Genomic DNA, 10,221 nt, shown 5'->3' with positions numbered 1-10,221 from the left:
GAAATGCATAACAAAATGGAAACCACCACAGCTCGGATTGAAGAGGCAGAGGAGAGAATAGGTGAACTAGAAGATAAAGTTATGGAAAAAGAGGAAGCTGAGAAAAAGACAGATAAAAAAATCCAGGAGTATGAGGGGAAAATTAGAGAACTAAGTGATACACTAAAAAGAAATAATCTACGCATAATTGGTATCCCAGAGGAGGAAGAGAGAGGGAAAGGTGCTGAAGGGGTACTTGAAGAAATAATAGCTGAGAACTTCCCTGAAGTGGGGAAGGAAAAAGGCATTGAAATCCAAGAGGCACAGAGAACTCCCTTCAGACGTAACTTGAATCGATCTTCTGCACGACATATCATAGTGAAACTGGCAAAATACAAGGATAAAGAGAAAATTCTGAAAGCAGCAAGGGGTAAACGTGCCCTCACATATAAAGGGAGACCTATAAGACTCATGACTGATCTCTCTTTTGAAACTTGGCAGGCCAGAAAGAGTTGGCACGAGATTTTCAGTGTGCTAGACAGAAAAAATATGCAGCCGAGAATCCTTTATCCAGCAAGCCTGTCATTTAGAATAGAAGGAGAGATAAAGGTCTTCCCAAACAAACAAAAACTGAAGGAATTTGTCACCACTAAACCAGCCCTACAAGAGATCCTAAGGGGGACCCTGTGAGACAAAGTATCAGAGACATCACTACAAGCATAAAACATACAGACATCACAATGACTCTAAACCCATATCTTTCTATAATAACACTGAATGTAAATGGATTAAATGCGCCAACCAAAAGACATAGGGTATCAGAATGGATAAAAAAACAAGACCCATCTATTTGCTGTCTACAAGAGACTCATCTTAGACCTGAGGACACCTTTAGATTGAGAGTGAGGGGATGGAGAACTATTTATCATGCTACTGGAAGCCAAAAGAAAGCTGGAGTAGCCATACTTATATCAGACAAACTAGACGTTCAATTAAAGGCTGTAACAAGAGATGAAGAAGGACATTATATAATAGTGACAGGGTCTATCCATCAGGAAGAGCTAACAATTATCAATGTCTATGCGCCGAATACCGGAGCGCCCAAATATATAAAACAATTACTCATAAACACAAGCAACCTTATTGATAAGAATGTGGTAATTGCAGGGGACTTTAACACCCCACTTACACAAATGGATAGATCATCTAGACACACGGTCAATAAAGAAACAAGGGCCCTGAATGAGACATTGGATCAGATGGACTTGACAGATCTATTTAGAACTCTGCATCCCAAAGCAACAGAATATACTTTCTTCTCGAGTGCACATGGAACATTCTCCAAGATAGATCATATACTGGGTCACAAAACAGCCCTTCATAAGTTTACAAGAATTGAAATCATACCATGCATACTTTCAGACCACAATGCTATGAAGCTTGAAATCAACCACAGAAAAACGTCTGGAAAACCTCCAAAAGCAGGGAGGTTAAAGAACACCCTACTAACGAATGAGTGAGTCAACCAGGCAATTAGAGAAGAAATTTAAAAATATATGGAAACAAACGAAAATGAAAATACAACAATCCAAACGCTTTGGGACGCAGCGAAGGCAGTCCTGAGAGGAAAATACATTGCAATGCAGGCCTATCTCAAGAAACAAGAAAAATCCCAAATACAAAATCTAACAGCACACCTAAAGGAAATAGAAGCAGAACAGCAAAGGCAGCCTAAACCCAGCAGAAGAAGAGAAATAATAAAGATCAGAGCAGAAATAAACAATATAGAATCTTAAAAAACTGTAGAGCAGATCAATGAAACCAAGAGTTGGTTTTTTGAAAAAATAAACAAAATTGACAAACCTCTAGCCAGGCTTCTCAAAAAGAAACGGGAGATGACCCAAATAGATAAAATCATGAATGAAAATGGAATGATTACAACCAATCCCTCAGAGATACAAACAATTATCAGGGAATACTATGAAAAATTATATGGCAACAAATTGGACAACCTGGAAGAAATGGACAAATTCCTGAACACCCACACTCTTCCAAAACTCAATCAGGAGGAAATAGAAAGCTTGAACAGACCCATCACCAGCGAAGAAATTGAATCAGTCATCAAAAATTCCCAACAAATAAGAGTCCAGGACCAGATGGCTTCCCAGGGGAGTTCTACCAGACGTTTAAAGCAGAGATAATACCTATCCTTCTCAAGCTATTCCAAGAAATAGAAAGGGAAGGAAAACTTCCAGACTCATTCTAGGAAGCCAGTATTACTTTGATTCCTAAACCAGACAGAGACCCAGTAAAAAAAGAGAACTACAGGCTAATATCCCTGATGAATATGGATGCAAAAATTCTCAATAAGATACTAGCAAACCGAATTCAACGGCATATAAAAAGAATTATTCACCATGATCAAGTGGGATTCATTCCTGGGATGCAGGGCTGGTTCAACATTCGCAAATCAATCAACGTGATACATCACATTAACAAAAAAAAAGAGAAAAACCATATGATCCTGTCAATCGATGCAGAAAAGGCCTTTGACAAAATCCAGCACCCTTTCTTATTAAAAACCCTTGAGAAAGTCGGGATAGAAGGAACATACTTAAAGATCATAAAAGCCATTTATGAAAAGCCCACAGCTAACATCATCCTCAACGGGGAAAAACTGAGAGCTTTTTCCCTGAGATCAGGAACACGACAGGGATGCCCACTCTCACCACTGTTGTTTAACATAGTGCTGGAAGTTCTAGCATCAGCAATCAGACAACAAAAGGAAATCAAAGGCATCCAAATTGGCAAAGATGAAGTCAAGCTTTCGCTTTTTGCAGATGACATGATATTATACATGGAAAATCCGACAGACTCCACCAAAAGTCTGCTAGAACTGATACATGAATTCAGCCAAGTTGCAGGATACAAAATCAATATACAGAAATCAGTTGCATTCTTATACACTAACAATGAAGCAACAGAAAGACAAATAAGGAAACTGATCCCATTCACAATTGCACCAAGAAGCATAAAATACCTAGGAATAAATCTAACCAAAGATGTAAAGGATCTATATGCTGAAAACTATAGAAAGCTTATGAAGGTAATTGAAGAAGATTTAAAGAAATGGAAAGACATTCCCTGCTCATGGATTGGAAGAATAAATATTGTCAAAATGTCAATATTACCCAAAGCTATCTACACATTCAATGCAATCCCAATCAAAATTGCACCAGCATTCTTCTCGAAACTAGAACAAGCAATCCTAAAATTCATATGGAACCACAAAAGGCCCCGAATAGCCAAAGTAATTTTGAAGAAGAAGACCAAAGCAGGAGGCATCACAATCCCAGACTTTAGCCTCTACTACAAAGCTGTCATCATCAAGACAGCATGGTATTGGCACAAAAACAGACACATAGACCAATGGAATAGAATAGAAACCCCAGAACTAGACCCACAAACGTATGGCCAACTCATCTTTGACAAAGCAGGAAAGAACATCCAATGGAAAAAAAGACAGTCTCTTTAACAAATGGTGCTGGGAGAACTGGACAGCAACATGCAGAAGGTTGAAACTAGACCACTTTCTCACACCATTCACAAAAATAAACTCAAAATGGATCAAGGACCTGAATGTGAGACAGGAAACCATCAAAACCCTAGAGGAGAAAGCAGGAAAAGACCTCTCTGACCTCAGCCGTAGCAATCTCTTACTCGACACAATCCCAAAGGCAAGGGAATTAAAAGCAAAAGTGAATTACTGGGACCTTATGAAGATAAAAAGCTTCTGCACAGCAAAGGAAACAACCAACAAAACTAAAAGGCAACCAACGGAATGGGAAAAGATATTTGCAAATGACATATCAGCCAAAGGGCTAGTCTCCAAAATCTATAAAGAGCTCACCAAACTCCACACCCGAAAAGCAAATAACCCAGTGAAGAAATGGGCAGAAAACATGAATAGACACTTCTCTAAAGAAGACATCCGGATGGCCAACAGGCACATGAAAAGATGTTCAGCGTCGCTCCTTATCAGGGAAATACAAATCAAAACCACACTCAGGTATCACCTCACGCCAGTCAGAGTGGCCAAAATGAACAAATCAGGAGACTATAGATGCTGGAGAGGATGTGGAGAAACGGGAACCCTCTTGCACTGTTGGTGGGAATGCAAATTGGTGCAGCCGCTCTGGAAAGCAGTGTGGAGGTTCCTCAGAAAATTAAAAATAGACCTACCCTATGACCCAGCAATAGCACTGCTAGGAATTTATCCAAGGGACACAGGAGTATGATGCATAGGGGCACTTGTACCCCAATGTTCATAGCAGCACTCTCAACAATAGCCAAATTATGGAAAGAGCCTAAATGTCCATCAACTGATGAATGGATAAAGAAATTGTGGTTTATATACCATATGGAATACTACGTGGCAATGAGAAAAAATGAAATATGGCCTTTTGTAGCAACATGGATGGAACTGGAGAGTGTGATGCTAAGTGAAATAAGCCATACAGAGAAAGACAGATACCATATGGTTTCACTCTTATGTGGATCCTGAGAAACTTAACAGGAACCCATGGGGGAGGGGGAGGAAAAAAAAAAAATAGGTTAGAGTGGGAGAGAGCCAAAGCATAAGAGACTGTTGAGAACTGAGAGCAAACTGAGGGTTGATGGGGGGTGGGAGGGAGGAGAGGGTGGGTGATGGGTATTGAGGAGGGCACCTTTTGGGATGAGCACTGGGTGTTGTATGGAAACCAATTTGACAATAAATTTCATATATAAATAAAAAAATAAATAAAAAATAAAAAAAGAAATATAAATAGAAGAAATTAAATATTATTTATTAATTGATATGGAATATCTATGATCCAATTAATTGGCAACATAATATTTAAATATAAAACATTATGGAGATTTTTACTAACTGAAGGAGTGAGACAAAAATGACCATTATCAAAACTAATATATCTTTCTGGTAGTTCTAGGCAATTAAGTAAGACCAACAGAAGTAAAAAGAAGTATAAATATTAGGAAAGAGAGGAAATTTTATCTTTGCTTGCATATAATATCTATATGAAAAATATCTAAGACAATCAAATGAAATAAATACTGAAACTAATAGGAGAGTTCATTAATGTGGCTATGTAAATAACAAATATATATTTAAAATGAGAAATTTTGTATATGTCAGTTATATCCATTTTCTCCCCAATTAAAACCCACTCATGTTGAGAAACCCAAAGAAAATGAGGGTAAAACTAGACACATGAAGATTTCAGGAAATGTAAAGATACAAAGAGCACCAGTTCTCTATTCTATAACTTTCCAAACTACAATGGGATTGTTGAGAAAAGATGAGAATTTTTTTTTAAGATGAGAAATATTTTAAGAATTAATAAAAGTACTTACATACAAATGGAAACCAGCAGTATTCCTTTCCCTTTTTGTCAACATATTCTAAAGTTTCATAACAAATTGAGTTTTTACCATAGTGTCTCCTATCCATGCACCAACCCACTGATAAGAGCACAACTATATTTAAATTTGAGGTTACAGAAGCCACTCCTAAATCATATTACAGACCCCAAGTCACAGATCGGTAACCTCGCTACCAGTGGGCTCCTCTTACCTATATAGTAATGGTTGTCTTCCTCTCACCCTAAACCTCTGGGTTTATTTCTTCACTTACTTTTCAAACCCCAGCCCCTCATCAATCCATGTACAAGAAAAACTTTGTCTTACTACTTTTACTTGGGAATTAAAAACCTGCTACCACCTGAGGTCTGCTCTGTGCATTTATTCTTTCATACATTTATCCCACAAACAAATGTCTATTCAGTGCCAACTATAGACTAGTTGCTGGTGCTGTAAAATGAGTAAATTAGATACAGTAAGGGCCTCACAGTGCTTATAGTCTAGTGGGAGATTCAAACAAATTGAGAGGCAATGACAATATCATCAGTAAATGTGTGCTAGGGGAAGCACAAGGTGATGATGTAACAAAACATAGGGTCATCCAACCCTATTGGGGAGGTGCCCTAAAGTATGAATAAAAGCTGAAAGGCAAAGTATAAGGTGGGGGTGGAGAGAGGAAAGAGCACATCTCATTTTACTTATTTCTGGCATAAAAGACAGCCACACATTCAATTAACATTCTCAGACCCACTAGGCAAGCTTCTAGGAGCCTGAACAGTTTTAGCTGGTACAGACACCATGTTACATGCCGTGTTTTATAGCTCCTTGGTGATGTCTGATAGCACTCTAAATAATCCTTTTGGAACTAACAGAAGTTCCGAGTGGATAGGATGAATTCTGAGCACAGTGTTTTTAAGAGTTTCTTTATCCTCTGGGGCTAAAACCCCTTTCAAGGACTGCTTGAGCAATCCTAGTTGTTAGATGACAACCCGCATGGTTACCAAGGATGAGAAAGGCATATGAAGAAAATACTGTTTTGGTCTTCAGTAAATGTTTGAACTCTGCTGGGTCTGACAGCAAAGCCCCAAGGACAAAGATGAATTTTATGATGTAGGCTTTTCCCATCAGGGCTCATGACTGACTAAGTTTTTCAAGGCTCAAGTGAGGGTCTGCTACCATGGTCAGCATTTAAAGTATGTAGCCTAGAAAAGTGCAGCTTTATAGATTTGGAAAATCTTACTAACTTTTGTCCAGGAGAATCAGAACGTTAAAAAGCAAATATTTTTGCTTATCTCCCAAAAACCAGTACTCCTGCCCAACTCTAGGTGCTCCTCAGCTACTACAAACACCACTTTATTAGTATATTGCTAGTAGCCCTTTCACATATTATTTACATTTAAACAGGAAAGACATGTTTATTATTGGAAAGTCATTACTATGACACTTTCCTAATATTTACATGTATTCTGTTCATCCTAAAAGAGAACTCTAACATTCACTCATATAAATCATAGTAAATTGGTTTGAAAACTAATTTTTCATTAAATAAAATGTATTTATTGCTTAAAATGTGACCCCTAGGAATTACTGACCTCTAAGAATAACCAATTTTTATAAATTTCAAGACAAGGAAAACATCATTACTTTCCCTCTAAAATCAGGGATTAAATGATGATGTCTGTATTTACCCCCATCTATTAACATTGTACTAGAGGTTCTAAGCAAAGAAGTGTCATTATCCAAAGACAATATGATTGCCTATGTACGAAATCCTAATGTTTCTACAAAAGAAGAAAGAAACAAAAAAGAGAGTGAGAGCTACTGCTAAGTGAATTTATCAAGATCAGTATACAAAAACCAACTGCATGTGTATATATATAAAATACTTAGGGATGGAAGATGTACAAGACTTGAATACTGAAAACTACAAACCACTGCTAAAAGCTAAAAAATACATAAGTAAATAGACATAGACCAAACAACTCAATATTGTTAAGATGTTAATTCTCTTCAAATTGATCTATAGATGTAATACAATCCAAATCAAAATTCCAGGAGGCTTGTTAGTAGAACTTGACAAGCCAATCATACAATTCATATGGAAATACAAATGGCCTATAAAAGCCAAAACAAGTTTTTGAAAATAACCAAGTTAGAGGACTTAACATTACCTGACTTCAGGACTTACGATCCAGTAATAGTAATCAAAACAGTGTGATATGGGTGCAAATTAAACAAGCAGATGAAACAGAATAGAAAGCCCAATAATAAATGCACACATACATGGTCAGTTGACCTTTCACAAAGATGCAAAGGCAATCCAGAAGAAATATACAGACTTAACAAATGGCACTAGAACAATATCCATAAAAAAAAAGGTAAGCTTCAATCCATAACTCACATCACATGGAAAAATTAACTCAGAACAAATGTAAATATAAAACCTAACACTATAAAATTTGTATAAAAGGGGGACCTGGAAATAAATAAACAAACATTGAAAAAATTGTACAGGAATTTCTCTGGGTTAAATGAAAATAAAATCAAAAGCATGATCCATACAAGAATAAACTGATAAACTGAACTTCATCAAAGTTAAGGCTTTGGCTCTTCTAAAGATACTGATAAGAGAATGAAAAGACAAACCACAGAGACGATATGTGCATATCACATATCCAATAAAGGATTTGTTTCCAGAATGTATAAAGAACTCTCAGAACTCAATAAGAAATAATGTTTATAAAAGATTTGAATAGACATATCCTCAAAAAAGACAGATGGCAAATAAACACAGGAAAAGATTTGCACACCAGTAGTCACTTGGGAAATGCAAATTAAAACCACAATGTCTATTACACCTTAATAAAAAAAATTTTTTTAACTGTAAAAAAAACTCCTTAATGAGATAAGCACTACATGCCTATTTGGATGACTACAATTTAAAAGACTGAACATTCGACGTTTTCATAGAGATGGGGTGGAGTTAGAACTCTGATACACTGCTCATGGGAATGTGAAATAGTAGGACCACTTTGGAAAATATTTTGGCAATTTCTTTTTTTTTTTTCAACGTTTTATTTATTTTTGGGACAGAGAGAGACAGAGCATGAACGGGGGAGGGGCAGAGAGAGAGGGAGACACAGAATCTGAAACAAGCTCCAGGCTCTGAGCCATCAGCCCAGAGCCCGACGCGGGGCTCGAACTCACGGACCGCGAGATCGTGACCTGGCTGAAGTCGGACGCTTAACCGACTGCGCCACCCAGGTGCCCCTATTTTGGCAATTTCTTAAAAAGTTAAACACACACCGACTATATGATCCGCTCTTTCATTTCCAAATATTTGCCCAAGAAAATGAAAGCATATGCCCACACAAAGACTTAACACAAAAGTTGAGAGCAAATTTTTTTTTATGGAACATTTCTAGGATAGGTGTAGATCTTTTTCTCTCTTTGGTGCTGGAAAATTCTCTTCTATTATCTCTTTAATAATTTTCCCTTAAATCTTCTCATTTCTCTTATCCTGAGATTTCTATTATTTGTACATTTGGCCTCTAGGATAGGTCTTTATATGTCTTATCTTTTCATTCACATTTTCCACTCTGTTTTTTCCCCCACCTTCTTGGAAATTTCTGTCTCTATCACACCCTTTTGTCCCCCAACTGCATTATGTGCTGAGATCATCTGAAACTTGGGATATTTAAAAAAAATAGCTATTTTTTTAAAATTCTGCATAAATAATTATTTAAAATTGACTAAAAGTTTTACGCGTTTCTTTGGATTGAACGTTTGTTGTCTGTTTGCTTTGCATATCTCATGGGTTTGCTGTATGTGTGTGTGTGTATATATATATATGTGTGTGTGTGTGTGTGTGTGTGTGTATTTAGTTATTCATGGAGGTCTTTTTTCTAACCATTCTTTCAGAGTACATTTTTTGAGACATTTTTAAATTCTAAAATGTCTTTGGTAGGCCTTTAAAATTGAATGTCACTGTCACTGGGTATGGAATTTTAAGTTCAAAATAATTTTCCTTCAGAATAGCAAACATTTTGTTCCAAAGTTTTTGTAATACGTTGTTTATGACAAGAAGTGTGATGTCAATTGACTTCTATTTATTTGTAAAAAAACTATTTTTATCTTTCTGGAAACTTTGAATTTTCTCATTATCCTCAATGTCTTAAAATTTTCACCCATAAAGTTAAATTATTGCACACATTATGCTTGATACAAAGTATATCTCAAAAACTGAAAAATCATTTCTTTCTTCAGCTTTGAAATTATTTTCTACCTTTTTTCCTTAAAAATTTCCTCTCCTCCATTCTTTCTTTCCTCTTCTATTATATTTTCAAAGTTTAAATGGAATTTCTCTTGAAATTTTTGAACTTCTATTCCATGACTTATATGACTTTTCTGACATATATACCTTTTGTCATTTTGAAAAATTTGGGGGGAGAATTACTCTGTTCAATTACCCTGAACATAGATCTCTCTCCAGCAGTAGCACATGGGTGGGAATAGGATATACTTCTGGTTGAGATTCCTGGAATTGGTATTCTGCTGGTGGAAGATTCTAAAGTCCTCCCAAAAACTGCCATATGAGTTGATAAGTTGGGATACTTATCAGCATCTCCCAATAATTGAAACTTTCAACTTTTTTTTTTGTAATATCCAGACTGTAAGTAATCCAAATGTCCATCAGCAGATAAATGAATAAATGAATTGTGGTAAATTTACACAATGGAATACTATTCAGCAATAAAAAGGATGAATTCCAAAATAATTATACTGATTGAAATAAGCCAGACAAAATAAGGGTTCATATAT

This window comes from Herpailurus yagouaroundi, unplaced genomic scaffold (genome assembly GCF_014898765.1).
Source record: "Herpailurus yagouaroundi ecotype Mexico unplaced genomic scaffold, PumYag 160, whole genome shotgun sequence".
Lineage (NCBI taxonomy): Eukaryota > Metazoa > Chordata > Mammalia > Carnivora > Felidae > Herpailurus > Herpailurus yagouaroundi.
This window is presented reverse-complemented; position numbering follows the sequence as displayed.